Genomic DNA, 17,219 nt, shown 5'->3' on the forward strand with positions numbered 1-17,219 from the left:
AAAATGTTAAATTTTGTGCAATATAGTCATTAATACGTAATAATTTGTGTATAACACATAAATTATTCGTTCTTTTATACCTGACATATTAATTAAAGTGCTTTTATACGTTCCTTACAAAACGACGAAGAATAAATGCGAAAAGAGAAAGAGAGAGGTAGAACATTTAAATGCGAAATCTGGGTCGCAGCAGCCGCTTGGCGAGATTTCTCGTAGCAAAGTATAAGGCAAGGGTAAACGAGGAGTGTAAAAAGCGAGAAAAAAGTCGAGAATAACGCGCCGCAGAAGGGAAGCGAAAAGAGGAGGAAGAGGCCGCGCGCTCAATTTACCGGTCGTGTAAAAAAGGAACGCGGAAAAAGACGGGAAACAGCTTAACGGGGTTAAAACCACCCCTTCGGGGTAGGAGGTAAAAAAGCTAAGCGGCGTTTTATAGACCCAACAAGCGGTCCGCGTATACCTACGCGGGTGCCAACCCCGTTTTTACACCCTCGTTGGAAATTAGAGGCTTTTTGTGCTAAATATACCCCCGTCCCTCACTTTCTCTCTCTCTCTCTCTCTCGTTCTCTCTCACTCTCTTATATGCAGCACGCCGCGCGCCAGTGAATCTCATATTAATTTTAACTCCACGCGAACCTGACCGCGCTTCGAATTACTCGGCTACAATCTTTTTAATCTTTCTATTACGCGAAAGCATACAGAAAGAAAGAGAGAAAGAGAAAAAGAGAGATGTACAATGTTTTTTTTTTCAGTAAAATCGCTTTATTTTTAATATGATGTTTAAATTGGCCGGCTGCATGGAAAATTTCTGACGCATTGAAATTTGACATATTTATAAGCACTGTACGTATCGCCTGAAAATTAAACTCGTAATAAATTCATGTAACGCAAGCTTTTGTACAATAATCCGCTTTTTGTTAAAGCAAACGAAATTTCTCGGTCGTTTTTCAAATTGATGTTTATTTTAATTCAGACTTCTCATCGTCTGCATAATTGTATGAATTATTGCGACAGGTATATTTTTTTATTTTTTTTAGTTGAGTTTGTAGAATAGAAAATTGTGATGAATTTTTCTTGACGAAATTTCACATGCAATTCTAAATCGAGCTGTAAAGTTTGTAATTTGCGAGAGAAAATGCGTAAAAGCAGCCCGACCAGGTAGCAATGGGATTTGAGAGTCTTTCCTGTGGTCTAAGTGAAAATAAAACGCTCGGCCAGCCGGCTAAGAGGGTGTGAAACGAGGGTGGCATTTCTCTCACATAAATTAGCCGTCGGGGGCAAAATGCAAAACATCCGTTCAAGCCGCAGTTCAACACAGGCGAGATTGGTCACGTTGTGGCTTTGTCTCTCTTGATTCGCCCGCAGGTAGGTTCACTCCGTCCACCCGTCCTTGATCTTTAGACTGACACGATTGTATACAATTTAGAAAATAAGCGCTTTGTGTGTCAAAGAAGATTATCTTTTCGTTATCGTATCTTGTCATCGAAAATGACGTTTGCAGCGAGAATTTTTTTGACTGCTCTCACAATCGGACATTCTATAATTGATTTTTCTTATTTCAAAGATATTTTAAAAATAAAAATATGTACTGCTTCTATGTTTTGTTACGGTCTCCAAATCACGGTTAGCTGATCGCGTAGAACGTTTCCGTATTTTTCGAGCAGTATCGAGGTAAACCACAAAGCCGTTGAATAAATTATCGCAGCGCTGGCAAACCGCATTCCGGTGTACTTCGACCCGATTCGAATTCGGAGTCGAATCCAAGTGGAATTTCGCGCGAGGAGAAAAAACGGCGTGACATATCGCACCGGCATGCGATTACCAACCCCCTGGCGTCCTTGCAATACTCCGGGGCAACATCGAAGATGCAACCACCTGAAAATTCATGGCTGGCACGAAGGAATCGAATATCGTTGTCGCATCGGAACCGATGTGTCTCCCCAAGTTATTCCCGCGGGGCGAATCGAAACGGCGAAGGTCGATGGTGCTCTCGAAGGCGAAACGTTTCTCTAGGCATTTGAAACGAGCGTCGCGCGCGTATATCTGGCGGGGTAGGTGGGCCCCAGATAGCGCCCGATTTCCAGCAACGACTAACGGTGAATATAGGTACGGGAAAGGTGGTGGCGAGAAGAGCGAGAGGTGCGGCTCGGTCGTAGGTTGTGTGTTAGCTGAGGCAATTCACCCTCTCCCGTCTACCCTCCTCACCTTCTCGCCTCTCCCTCGTCCCTCCCCCCGTCCTGCCATGCTTTTGGCTTTCGAGGCAATATAACTCGAAAATGGTGGCTGGCTTGCGAGTGCCGTTATCATTTCTTAGCCCGGTATCAGCCCGCCCTCCCGGTTATTACTGCACCCCCGGGGCTACGCCATGGACTCTTAGATAAGCCACCCACCGCGAAGGTGTATTGTGTGTTTCACGTACCGTCGCCTTCTATATGCTTCTCCTTCTCCTCGCCGCAGCAGGTCTCTTATTCCGTCTTGTTTGTCTATTGGGCTCTCTTATGACGTTTCTCTATTCCTAACTGTCTCATTCGCTCTATCTCCGTTCGCTTTTATCCCTCTTCTCTCTCTCTCTCTTTCTCTCTCTCTCCCTCTTTGTTCCTATCTACCTCTTTCTTTATGACGCTGCGTCGACCCCCCCTCCGGATCGTGCCTCTTCCCCCATATCATGGTTTCAGCCACTTCCGACACTCCGAGATGTATAGAATTGTTTGAGAATCGCCCGAAGCGCCGCGAGATTACTTGGGAAAACGGATATGTCGTTCGCCGTCCCGGACCGATAAGTCCGAAACGCGCGCCGTCGAAAAGGACCTCATCCACCGACCGGTCCAGGCACGTCGATCGATGCTCGTCCGCGGGCAGGTGCACCTTCTGGATCGCCCTATCCGGACATCCTTCGCCGGACACGACGAAGGTTCCTGCCGTCTCTGTTTTCTTAGGATTATGGCGGCAATCGTGCCGCGCCGCACCGGACGGGTTATCGGAATCGCCGCTGCTAATCTGACCGCGCGATCCGGAGATGTGCAGCGGAAACTCTCCTCTTCCTCCCGTCCCCCCTAACCGTTTGGTCAGGCTACGGGAACCATGTTTAAACGCTACCCTCTTGTTACCTCGGTACGAATACATACGTTCTACTACTGCTTTGTTCACGAAAATGATAATTTAATAACACTAATTACGTTGGAGACAATGTAATTTCTTAAAGGAAAGACAATAAATATTTCTATATTTTACGATGTTGTCCCGATTATAAATTATATCGTAAGATGTAAATAATAATTTGGCAAATATATCTAGTTCACAGGCGACAATATTTTTCTTCGACGTGTAAAGTTCAACGGTGTCTCTATGGGGGGGACGCGTGTTCGATCATCCGGTTACAGTTGCGAACGATTTGCGGACGTCGCGAACCAAAGTCGAAAGCTAGGTTCGAATGCGAACGATTCCAAATGAGGTCGCCCCCGACTGACTGATGACGTCATTACTGTCAGGCTTAATGAAAATTTCCGGAAAGTTACCGCTCGCCTCGACTGCCGACACCGTGTTACCTTCAACTACAGCGAGACGTGGGCGTTTCGACGAGGGGGCGGGAAGGGGGGGGACGCGCGAGGGTGTCGGATGGGGTCCCTGCAGGGGAAGGGGGATGGGAACGAGCGCGGGGGCTGCCGGAGCCCGCGAGCAAGCGAGAAATTTTACGAGAATTTCCGAGACTAATTTCTCCGGCGCTTTGCGCTCGAGGCAGGCGGGCGTCGTTAATTTCTGACGTTAATTGCTAAACCTGAAGTTTCTAGAAATTTCCTGGGCGCCCCTAGCCTCGCCTCCACTACACCACCAGTCTATCCTCTTCCTTTCCTTCTCTACCTCGTTTACGTGTGTGTACGGGACCTACCGTCATCCTATCGTTCCCCCCCTTCCCCCTCGTCGACGTTTCCTTGCAGTCTCACGCGGCTGCTTCACCCGGTTTTCTGATATGAAGATTAAGCATCATTTATTCAAGACAGCCGAGCGCAGGTCCTTCTTGACGAGACCTTTGAGACTCGGACACCGGCTGCCTCGACTGGACTTACGAATGAATCATTTTGTCATGAGATAGCCTGATTAGTCATACGTTATTAATTTAAAAAAATATTCTCAAAACTTCGAGACTATCTGTGCTTCTAACTGCTTCGCTCAACTCAACAGTTCTATGTCTTACAAAATGTTTACATTTAATTGTCACAATCCGGCGACAATCTATATTTCTTTTTAACAACAAAATATGATATATCTAATTTGCCATATCTTTAACGTACTTAATTTTACTAGAACATCTTTATATATTTTTTTCGTTATAAAATAATAATTAAGTCTGATAAAACGCGCGGACGTGCAAGTAGCTCTTGACTCTCCATTTAGAATGCTCACGATCGTAAAATCCCGAAATTCTCCAAAGCCATTGATGCCACAAGAAGTAATCGGCGATAAAAGAAAAAAAAAAGAAATGTATCCATCCGTGACCGCGCACCGCAGAAACCGCAACTACCGCCTGCCATCCCTCGTTTTCAGCTCCCGCCCACCCTCTCGAAGGATGCCGGCGTGTAGAAACTCGGTAGGAAGGGTCGGGCGCCCCTCTTCGATGTGCATGGGGGTCAATTTCGCCGCGATAAAAGGGCGAGCGAGAGTTCCTTGCGCCCTCGCCTAGTTGTTTAGTTTTCCGCCATCTTTGTTCGCGCTTAGGTGACGCGGGGAAGGAGAGGTAGAAGGGATAGGGGGGTCGACTGTTCGAAGGAGAAAGAGCGAGAGTAAGGGCCCGTGCGGGAGGTTACGCTGGAATGAGAAAGAGCGACTGGAAGGAGGGGGTTGGGTTAATAGCGGGCTCCGGCGGTTCTGCAACCCCGTTGAGGCTTCCCGGGGAGAGAGAGGGGGATCGGGTCGGCGACGGTGGAGGATGAGAAAGAGCGAGCGAGGAGAGCGACGAAGGCGAGGCGTAAGTCGAAGAGAGAAAGCGGAAGGCTCGCGCAGCTTCGCCGGAGACGGAAAGAGAAATAGAGAAAGACCAAGATGGATAGAGAGGGTAGAAATAGACGCAAAAGATGGGGAGCGAGCGGTGGCGGCGGCGGCGGCGGTGACGGCAGCGGGCGGTACGAAAGGCGGGAAGGGAGAGATTTTACTTACTTACACCCCCACCCAGAGAGAGTGGAGGTCCGCGCGCGGTGAGACCGGCTAATGCGAGGCCGGGTGCGAGGGAAAAGGAACGACGACAGCGGCGGTTAGGTATTTCCCCCGTAGCGCGCGCGCAAAAGGCACCGTAACGATTTTCTGCTCCTTCGAAGGAATATGAAAGGCGATATTTGCGCGAACCCAGCACACCGGGAGAACGATGGGTAGAGTAGGGTGTACGGAGTACGCGGTGGAGGACGAGCAGGAGAGGCGGCGAGATGAGGAAGGGAGGAAGGTGGCTGAGATAGAGGGTAGCTCGGCGTCGTCTCGCTCTCGCACCCCCACCGTCTCATCCGCTCTCGTTTCCTCTAATGATGGAAAGCGAGAGGCCGGGTCGCCCCGGCAAATACCGCTCGGGTAGGATTTAAGGGATGAAAAGGGGCAGGAAGCCTTCTTTGCTGCCTCCGGGAGCTCTTTGATGTCACCAGACGTGCCGCCTAATTTTCAGGCCGTGTCAGCCTCGCGCGGCCGGAGCGGCTGTCCGGGAATGAAAAATTATTATCGCGATCTCGGCGGGCCCGCGGCCGCGAGTGACTTTATAAGCTTCAAAGCAGATTCTTGAGAAACCGTAGGGAAGATTATCAGAGTTTCCATTGAAATTCTTGAGTCGATGTTTGGAATACCGTAAACATGATGCACACCGGTGCATCGATATTGTTCAACTATATAAGCTTTATTATAATGTTATTAGTGCACTTGTTATAATCAAAGTTGCAATCTTGCAGTTTGATCGACTGCGCGCCAATCGACTGCATAAATATAGATACGAAAACCATACATTTTTTTCTAAACTATAATTTTAAACTATTTTTTTCCTGGAACAAATACAATGCTAAAAAATATTAATAAATTCCATAAAAAACTTTATTACTTTTTTTGATTGTAATCTTATACTCTTAACCAAACTAAATCAAATTCATTTCCAAAAATTATAATTTTAAATAAATTTGAAAATTGGGATAATTTGAATAAATGTCTTGTTAATAAGAATTATTTGGACAAAAAAGATATAAAATGTAATAATTATCAAAAAATAACTCAGGAAGATAAATCAGGAACTCGGAAAAGGATTATTATTTTTCCATTTTCCTTACAGAGAACGATGATGCCACAACCAATGCATTCTCCGCGTCGTTTAAGACAAAAGCTCGCGGGGATGGTTCGAGGGGGTGCAAGGGGTGACAAGGGGAAGGTGTATGGATGGCGAAGAAGAGGTACGCCCGGGTGGGAGCTGCCTCATTCCCGGCTGGAGACTTAGAGTTGGTAATTAAATACAAGGAACCTTGCTTCGCTTCGTCTCACCCCGAGTCAGCTCGTCCTCTTCTTCCACTCTCCTCCTCCTCCTCCTCCTCCTTCTTCTCCTGCTGCCACCCATCCTATGTCTCTCTCTCTCTCGCTCTCTCTCTTCTCGTCTTCTTGCGTCCCCTTTTGCCGTGCCCGGAATACAGAGAGAGGGTTGTATTTAATTCGAGACTTCATTCGATTTACTTCGAGTCGCGGATTACGCGTCGTCGAACTTCGAGCAAACGACCGGCTGTCTGCGCGATTGGCAAAGTCCATGAATAGTGACAGCGCGACGCAAAAATAAGCGCCCGGCGTCGCGACGCGCGCATTAGAAACTTATGGCACATCTTCGGTATAGGTAACTTTTAACATAAAGATGATATGTCTCAAACTTATACACATATACGTACATTGAGACACACACACACACACACATATGTATGTGCTTAAGTGACTGCTGTTATTTGCCTCCACCCACTTGTACAATTTTCACGTAAATCTGATGAAACCGTAGATAGAAGACGAAGAAACAAGGGGCTGTTTCCTACGCAATTTCGACAAGACTTCTGCAACAGTAGACGAAGATAATGAGCAGCCTAATCCTTCTAATGTTGCAAATGCTTATGGATATCTGACATGTCTGCTGTTAAATCTAATATATTCGAGAATGTCATGCGTATAACGCCGTAAAAAACTTCTCAGAGAATTATTTAATTCCGGGCGCGAAAAAAGATCAAGAGCAATCTAATAGTAAACCTCTGACGTTAGATTTCAATGCTGCGATCACGCGGAAATGAGATTTGTATATTTTTGTTATTTTCACACATATACCGGAGAATATTGACGTTAGATTGATTTGAATCCTTGACTTGTAACATATATCACAATGCCGAATTTCTGAACATCGCAACGGCATTAATCGGTCGCTACGCTAATTGATACGCGCATTCGCAACGGCGGCGTCAGTCGATGGCCCGATGGCGGGCGTTTCTTTTCAAATCAATTTCTCGATCAGCCCATGAGACATGCACGCGCATAGTCGTGCCATTATTGGCAATAACAGTGTTACACCAGCCCATCCAGCCGGCGGAGATCTCTTCTCTCTCTCTCTCTCTCTCTCTCTCTCTCTCTCTCTCTCTCTCTCTCTCTCTCTCTCTCTCTCTCTCTCTCTTCCTCCGTCGCTTTCTCCAGCGTCTCGCCGAGTCTCCTCTCTCGCCAGGCCTCCTCTCGCTCTCTCGTGGCGAAACTCAATTCCCCAGGCCGTGCAGAACGGAGAGGGTGCGCACACTTTGCTTGCTCCTGCTGCACAAGACGAAATTTCATTCCCGCCCGCGCCCATCCTGTGCCCGGTAATTGTGCACGTGAAGCAACCTGAAACCTGCATTTGCCCCGTAGGTTCGCAAAGGAGGTTTCCCATCGTCCTCTCGCCTCCGCCTTCCATCTTCCTCATCACGGCGCTATCCTTTCCGACGCTACAAGATACAATCGCTTGGACGGCGAAGACCATCAGCGTCCTCGAGGAAAAATTCCGCCGCGCTCGGCCGAAATTGATTTACCAAGGGTAACTACTACGAGAGTATACGAAGAATTATCAGCTAACAGCGGAGAACACATCGATCAAAAGTAATTGCTAAAAACTGATAAATATCATATAAGAACTGTGGAACTTTATTCGCAATAAGCAGAAATAAAGTAGGTTCACTCTTGCTTATTATTTAAAAGAACAATTTCGAATAGAAAAATCTCCAGAGATTGATCTCCAGAGATCTCAAAGATCGCTAATAAATTAGAAACTTGTACAAAGAAATACTTTATAATATAAAAAGGTAACAAGTGATCGAGGAGACCGCTTTGGTAATCGCAACATTAGGACGCACGTTCGAAAGAAACGTTCTTGCGAAATACTTCGTTTCCAGGCGACAACTCGATCACCTGGAATAAAAAGAGGACGCCGCTCGCCGTAAGGAAAGGAAAATAGCGGGCGTAGCCGGGCAAACAGTCGCGCTAACGTTGTTGGGAAGTTCAGCGCGACCGACACAATAAGACGGCTCAATGAAAAGCGTCCTTTACTGCGGCTGCACCGTGAATGCTTATATGCCGTTCCACGGAGAGCATTCTCTTTCTCTCCTCTCGCCCAAACCTCCCTCTTTCCGCCGCGGCTTCTCTCTTTCTCTCTCCGACTCGTCGCGCACGACGTCGCTATTTGCGCGATATCTCGCTCGTTGGCCGCCGGCTCAGCCAATGAAAGCGCGCGGAGGCGAGCTTTTACGGCGTTCTTACGGCATGGCGGGGGTTGCGGAAGGTTGGGGCTGCTGCCTCCGCAACGTTCTTATTGTTTCAGCCACCCCAGCCGCCCCCCCCGGCAACCACCCCGGGCGCGCAACCATCTCCCATCTCCCGCCTGCGCCTCTACCCCCCCCGTCCATCGTTGGCGGTACCACTCCATCCCGAGTTTACTTCCTCCTCGTCGTCCTCCTATCCCCCTGCCCTCTTCCCCCTGGTCCCGCGCGCAAGAGAGCGCCCGACCGCCTCCTACGGCACTGTGCTTAGAATTTTAATGGACCGGCTTAGAAATTGTTGGCGGAATTAGATTTTAGGACGAGATTAGGCGGGGCTGCTCGAAATTACTGCAAGGAACGGGGCGGGCGAGCGAAGTGGCGCTCTCGCGCGTTCAAGCCAGAGGCCTTCACGAATTTATGCCATTGCGGAAAGAGCCGCTCTCTTTCTCTTTCTCTTTCTCTCTCCCGTCGTGTCCCCGCCCCCTGTCCTCTGTGCCTAGGACCGCGCATCTCGGACTTGCCACGTTGAATTTCGAAGAGGGTGCGAAATTTTACGATCAAACATGTCCGGGCGCTGTCCCCGAGCGCGGAAGCTACGGAAGCACTTTTTGGTCGTTCTCCAGATCTCCGATCCTTCAGATAGCCCGATATCTCGCATAATTCCGCGCGGAAAACTTTGGGTCGGTCCTCTTCGACGTCAAAGATCGCGCTAAATACGCGCATCCTAGAAATCCGCCATCGATAGTCGATGCACGTCGCGGCCTTTTCTCGGGACCATTATCGTCGCCGTTCTCTCGCTCTGTCATCGAGGGCGAGTGTGCACACACGTACACACAAACGCGTGCGCGCAAACCACCGCCGAAATCTCAGCCATCCTTCGACACCCCTTTCCCGACGTCCTCCGACGTCCTAACCAGCCGTAACCGGCAAAATACGCGCGGACGCGGAGGCGCGAGGGAGACAGCGAAACGCAAATGGGGTGAGTCGACCCCGCGCTGCTGTTTGAGTTTGAAATTACAGTGCGAGAGAATTTATATGCCGGTGCCGCCTGTTCTTGCGCGACGCACTAGAAGTTTCATTTATTTAAGGCATCTTGCTCCGGGAAAGGGGGCGCCGGCAGTTTCAAGAAGCGGGGCCCGAACCCCTCACGTCGGTCGTAACGATATGTTCCACGGGCGCCTTGGAAGCACCGGAAGCACGGTGCTCTCTCGCGAGATCTCGTCGTGTCTTTCGCCGCGTCTCCGCGCAACTCCGCGCTAACAGTCCCGGAGAATTTCTCGAGAAATGCCAGCGGCAGGAATTTCGCAGCGTATTAGCGAAATTCGAGGGGGAACAAGCGCGATTTTCTCAGGAACATTCCGAGTTCCGTGTCTTTTTCATTCGCGATGGGAGCGCAGTCCATACGTAAATTACAATTTTGCCCTAATTGTCGTCGGAACTAGTCGCCCCGAAGTTACGTAATATTCGTACGTGAGTTTCAGCACGCCGCAAACTTTGTCCAGCTTCGCCGCCGCGTTCTCGATCCGTGATGTAATAGCGAACCGCGATGTCTGAGGAACAGATCAGCGACACGTGAGGAATCTGTTTATGGAGTTTCTTTCGACACTCTTTCAACGAGAAATTTTAAAAAACGACCATTACAATTACTTTATGTTATTCATTTAATGGCTTATCCAAATTGTTACTTTACTTCTCCGCGGGACAGAAAAAAATTGGTATCAATTTATTGTCTCATATATAAGCAAGAATATAACATCTTTAAAAAGTTTTATAATTTTCAGAAAATTAAATATCAGAAAAATATTATATTTTTATTTCTCGGTATTATAATAATCACCTAAAGAAAACAATATACTATAATTGTTTTGGTGATAAAAATAAACATAAAAGATTATAATTTGTTTGAAGGTGTTATTTTTTATCCAACATTTTTACCTATCAATTCCATGAAAATTATTATTGAATAATGAGAATATTTTTTTCTTCATAAAATTATACAAAATTATTCATGTAAGCAAGTGTTATGTCTATTCAAGATTAATAAATTTTTTAAGGAAGATTTTATATTTTTGCTTGTGAGACAATGATTGGAGATTTGAGATTTAAAATTTTTTTCCTGTGTAAATCACTGATAAACAATTGTTTTTCAAAAAGTTTTTAGACTAAAAAGATTCTAATATGTCTATCACATTCTCTTAACATACAAAAATATAATTGTACAATTTATATGGCCAAAAATGTTTTTGTACATAACTGAATTTGAGGCATAATCAAAAAATCATTTAGATCAATATAACCCAGGTTAATAGAAAATTAATAAAGAAGTAACAGGTTAAAGAGAATTTCTTGCAATAGCTTGTTATCATTTCCTATGCATGGTATCAACGAGGTAACTTTCAATTTCAATACGAAACAAACGCAAACGAATCGTGGCTCGTCGGTGGCCCATCAACAAGTCCGAGTGAGTATGTTTTATCTTCCGTCTTCGGTTTATATTGTGCATACAGCTCTAACGGGGGTCGGCGATGAAAAGGAGCCTGCAGCTACGAGGAGGAGTCACTTTGAGGTCCTTCCGCGAGAATCGACGACGGATCCCAAAGTTGTGGGAGGTATCCGACCACCCTCACCCTACATCGAAGCATCCACTTCGCCGTCCTCTTCCATTTCCAAGCGGCCTCCCACCCCCGCTCGCGCACCCGTCCTAACCTGCAGCCCAGGTCCTCGTCCTCAGTGGCTTTGTCTGCAACTTCAGCCGGGTGTTTCGCGATTATAATTTAACGACGCCGGCAACGAAGCGAAGTTGGCCCCAGAAATCAATGCGCGCTCCGAGACAAAAGCCAGCGACGACAGAAAGTCAGCGGGGGTAGTGGCGAGGGGGCCGCGAGACGGAACGGGGGAGATCGCGAGCAAGCGAGAAGGCATGGTTTGAGGTTGGTTGTTTTGAGAGTATATAAGGGGGTCGCGTCTAGAAAGGCAAGAGAGAAAGAGAGAGATAGAGAGAGAGAGAGAGAGAGAGAGAGAGAGAGAGAGAGAGAGAGAGAGAGAGAGAGAGAGAGAGAGAGAGAGACCGAGAGGATGCTTCGAACAACTATGTACGCGCGAGGGCGTCATAAGTATCCCAGCGCTGGGGTGTGGGGTCACGAAATTCAGCCGTATTTTCTTGCAGAATAACAATCCCGTCTCGCGCCGTGTATCGATGCCTAAAGTTGGACCGTGAAAATTCTATAGACCCTTCCGACATGAATGCAGAATTGCGATCGCGTTCCGAAATCTCTCTCTGTTCGTCTACTGTATTCATCTGTCATCGGCGATTTATCGTGGAGTAATAAAAAAATTTCCTTCAATTTCCCGTTTGATCTCGTCTCAGGAAAATTTATAAAAATAGAAATATTAATTTATTATAAGAAACAGTAACGGAATAAAATGTCAACGTTTGCATCTTACATTTCCATTCTCCCTTCCCCCCTCTCTTTCTCCCTCCCTCTCTCTCTCTCTCTCTCTAGATTCATGCACCACTGCCGGCGCGAGAGACCACCCTCAACCTCCGTGCGACGAAGGCACAAACGCCAGGCATTTGTGGCGGGTATTAAGAAATCTCTGCGGACGTTTGGCGGTCGGCCAGCATTCCCAGCGAATTAAAATGCCGTGCCGAACGTGCAGGGCATCTCGCATTGCCGAGGTTTTCGCCGGCGCCGCAAAAGTACCGGACAGTTTGTTCTCCGGTTCGTTTGGGGTCTCGCGGCAAATTTAGAACGGAAAGTTGCACCATCGAGATCGAAACGAGAGAGCGACGAATAGTTTAACTCGAAAAATATAAAAAATAATCTTCAATATACTCGAGAATTTTTAAAATGACAGAAGAACGATGTGTATCGTGCGCAGACGTGAGGTACAAATTGATTCAAATTTAAAGCCGCCTATAATTCAATTCTACATTCGATAGAAGCGAGCGGGACAATTAGGAAAGATTAGGAACGAACTTCAGAGGCGAGACACACGTCGGGATATTTTCTGTAGCCGATGCGCGACGCGACGTTCCGGCAACTCGGCACTCGAATAATTTCGACGAGTGACAGAAGCAGAAGCGCCGAGCGCGGCGTTTGTCGAGATTCGAAGGCCCGCTGCGCTGAATCGGGTACTAGAAAGCGACATAAGGAAAGCAGCACAGGCGGCGGCGGCGCCCGCTTTTCAAGGTGTATTGCGGGGGTATCCTGGCAGTCACGGGACTGGAACGTTTGCAGACGCGTACCCGGTGTACAAAGTCGTAGCTCGCGGCCCTTTCATTTGTAAACGAAATTACAGAATAAGGTTGAGAGGGAGAAGGAACGGCTGCCTAGGACGCGCGCGAGAGGGAGAGGAAGCGAGAGAGAAAGAGAAAGCTCGGCGTCGGCGTCGAGGTGAGGACGGTTATACGGCGAGGCTGGTAAGGGACCGTCGTGGAGCAGCTAGAAAGGTGGATAGAGAGTAGAGGTAGGGCGGAAAGGGGGACGGATTTTACTCTGAAGCAAACGGCTCAAAGGAAATTAAGGAGCATTCACTCCACGAGAAGCTTCCACGGAGAAATATCGTCTGTGAAGTGAGAGAGGCAGAAACGCGCGCGGAGGACGGTCTAGGAATACGAGAACTCCGCCGAAAGCCACGCAAATGAAGCGGCAGATCTGCTTTTCTGCTTTAACCGAGCAAGTTCTCGAGAAAAAGGCGACAGCCGTGGGCGATCTTCGAGGTAGCTCCTGCTCCGCGGATCGCTTATCGGTTAGTATCGCGTTATGAGGGGAAATCGATTCACTTTGACTCTGAACATCGATTCTAAGATGAAAAGCGTTCTAATTGAGTCAATCGTCGATGAGGCACGTCTTGACTTGACGTGACGTTGAAGAAGACGCGAACGCACACAGGACAAAACCGCAGTACGGAACACGCTGAATATATTGTCGAATCATACATTACATTGTATAAATCATAAAGAAATCGACAATCTCGTGTCTCATCTTCTTAAACGAACTTTTCTCCAAATTGTACGTGCGTATTAGTTATACATAAACTGCGAGTAATTCTGCTTTGTTATGGGGAGGAACGTGCCGGGGAAGGCGCATCCCTTACCAGATGCTGAAAAATTAATTACCTCGCTCCAGTGATTTTCTAAATTCTGACATTTACGGGCGATGGGGCGGTAATATCGGCCTGATAGAGGGTGAATTCACGACGGAGCTTTCGTAAGCAAGGCGGCTTGCTTGAGCGCCTCGTAGGAGCGCCGTTGCCCTCGTCCTGTTTTTCATCCCTTATTTTGCCAGAGGGGTTAGAAGAGGGCTGGTAAGACGGGGGTGGCAGTATGGCCGCTTCAACCCGGGACTCCGCCCTCGAGTGGCTTCCCTCGAAAGGGGAGAGAACTTGGAAAACCTGACGATCCTACGGGGTAGTACAAAGTACGTACTTACGGCCTGGTATGAAATGAAAAGGGGATGAAGTCGAGGGTGGTGGGGGCAGCGACACCATTCTCGCGCTCGCGCTCTCTTGCTTAATCTTTATTCCTAATACACCTATCACAAACGCACTTCAATCTCAATGATAAACGTATGGAACGCGTTGCTATTATTCTCGCTTAATGGAATAATTTCTACCGAGTAGAAATTTATTAACACCAGTAATCCTTAGTTAGAAAAAGTATTCAAATACTGAATATGTACGATCTAAAACAGATATTGCGCGATATTGCGCAAAGACAGTATCATCATAATAAACAATGCACTATTTATATACAGTTCTTAGGTAAGAAATTAAAGAATTAAAGATGCAATTTTTTTAAATATAAATGTATATTGTTAAAAATGTAAAAAAATGCTAAATTAAGAGATATTTTTTCGAGATTAAACATTGTTTTATTCGATTATAATTTTTAAATAATGTGTTTTTCATGCTGAGTCGAACAGCGTTTGAAACATTTCAAGTTATTTGATAAAAACACCATCCCCTTATTTAATAAAATTTTGAATTATCCGATGATCTCTTTAAGCGTCCATGTATTCTGATTTTTGATTCACCTTTTCCAGATAAATCTCGACCTAAGGATTGTCACTGGCGAGAATGATTTCAAAGGTCCACACACGCGAAACTGTCGAACGCGGGATAAAATCGTAAACTGACCAAGGGCGAGAGTCGTGTCCAGGAACTTGGTCAGTGGCCGTACCCCACTCTTGTCTCCCCCCGAGTGACCGGCGGCCCCCGGATATGTGGGAAAGAAAACCAGTTTCGCACCGGATAGCGTACCAAGGAAGATGGACAATCGGCTGTAGGTCAATCTGACTCGGACTTGCAAGCGGAAGAAAAAAAGAAGCGACGGAGACGAGACGTAAACCTGTTCCGGGTCAATCCGAGGGCCCCGTTGACCCAGAGAAGGGTCCGAGGTTCTTGCCCTATCTGTGTGAAAGTTGCATGCTTCCACAGATTGCAGCAAAATATCATAGTATCATATAATACACACAAACTACTGATATTTGGAAAAATGCGATTAAAAATTGTAGTTTTCTTTTATTGTATAATTATAAAATAAAATTCTTATATCAAATAAAATCTTAACGTAATCTTTATCATCTCATTATGTTATTACGACAATGTTATTTCAATTTAAGAACATCTTAATTACTGCAACGTATTTAATTCAAATCTCATTAAAAAATTTATGTAACGTTAATCATAGCATCTGCACAGGCAAAGCTCTTGTGTGAAGCAACAACTACATCAATGACCGACGGAATTCGTTTCTCTGATTTTTATTCCGAAGTATCAAAGCGCTAATTCGAAAATTGTTCGTTCAGGATGGCACATTGTTCGCGGGGCATCTGGTTCGACGCGAAACAAGATCGACCGGATTTGCCGGACAGCGGCCGTCTTTCGTGTCGACGAATCGGCGTAACGTCCAGTTAGACCAGTTTTCAAACATTTTCTGGGACAGGACAATGTCCAGGGTGTACAAGCAGATGCGGCGCTGGCACTAGGGCCGGCCCTCCAAACGAAATTTACCTTTTGATTCAAATGTCTCACAACGAAAAGGATTTATCGCGGACGTATCGGACCGCGACGTTTCCTTTTCTTTTTCCTTTTCTTTTATCCCCCTTTCACGTTCCCATCGTCGTCGTCGTCGCTCCCTCTTTTTCTACGACACACGGAAGAATTTCTCCCTTCGTTCGAATAAAAACGACGCAGCTTCCGACGAGCCGTCACGCCGACGGGAAGGTAACGACGGGTAGCGCTACCGACGTTCATTAAGAAACTTTAATTAAGTTCCATCAAGTTCGGCGGAACGACGCATGAATAAGTCCCGTCTGTGTTAAAATCGACACACAGGGTATACCGGGTACGTACCGGGGGCCACGTCGTACGTGATGCATTAAATTGTTGCCGGGCTTCAATATTTATAGACCGTATCATGACCATATAATAATAATATTAACCGGATTCCGTTTGCTTACCTATCGATAATTCAGCCCCCCGGCCCGTAAACCATCGCACCCGCAAACAAAACGCGTTGCCCGCGATGTATTGATTCATTACTTTTGTATGATCAATAATATCGGCTTGCTGCTGCTGCTGCTGCTGCACTTCTTGATTCGCTTTTTAAGCTCCAGCTCGGTCGTTCGAATTAATAACGGCCGATCCGTGTTATTGTTACGCGTAATGAACATTATTATTGTAACCTTGAATAAAAAGAGTCAATTAAACGGAACGGAAAGAAAGGCCATTTAATAATAATGTCGCTGCGTTGGCCGGCATTTAATTAATATTCAAAACGCGGAAGAATAAAAATTCGCAGCGGCCGTGTTGCAATCCCCTCGTTTCACAGCGATGGCAATCGGAGCGAAAAAATCTCGCGATCGACAGCACAAAAGGGGGGATCTCCCTCGGTTCAGTGACCAGTGGTCAGCATCTTTTCTTCGTCGCGTCATTAGCCGCACCGGCGACAATACGACTAAATTTCTCGCGTGTGGTCAGTTGGTCATTAATAAGCAATTATTCGACACCTCATTAGAGGCAAGATTTTGCTCAACAAGAGGCCGTCGGAGCGAGTAAGACACAGAGAGAGAGAAAGAGAGACAAAGTGAGAGGATGAAGACGTATACGTGCAAAACGGTGTGTATAGATGTACACGGTCAAGTTCTATGCGCCTTTCTATTAGAGCAGTCAGCGCCCCGAGGCATCGACACCCCTCCGTCCATTTCCGCTACCGGCGTAACTAGTCGCCGCTGGTCAGTGCTCAGTCAACGGTGTGAACTCGGAGGACAACTGCCATTGTCGCCCTTTAAGAGGATATTCTAATCTAGAGCGCATAAAAGTGTTTGTCTACTTTTGGAAAATTAAAAAAAATTGCTGCATGAATTTTTCTACGCTTTTATATGTCCACTTGTATATATTTAACTTAATAAATGTCTTCAAATTATGCTACAACTAAATTTACTAGTTTTTTTGAGT

General features: G+C 46.7%; 1 long non-coding RNA gene across 1 annotated transcript; it reads left to right on the forward strand.

Moving 5' to 3' along the window:
- Window positions 1-5,102: 5,102 nt before the first annotated feature.
- LOC118646171 lies at window positions 5,103-15,323 on the forward strand. The gene is made up of 2 exons (XR_004963730.1): window positions 5,103-6,456; window positions 14,804-15,323. It is a non-coding gene; the product is annotated as an uncharacterized LOC118646171 (long non-coding RNA).
- The last annotated feature ends 1,896 nt before the right edge of the window (window positions 15,324-17,219 follow it).

This window comes from Monomorium pharaonis, chromosome 6, assembly GCF_013373865.1.
Source record: "Monomorium pharaonis isolate MP-MQ-018 chromosome 6, ASM1337386v2, whole genome shotgun sequence".
In the NCBI taxonomy this organism is placed as follows: domain Eukaryota; kingdom Metazoa; phylum Arthropoda; class Insecta; order Hymenoptera; family Formicidae; genus Monomorium; species Monomorium pharaonis.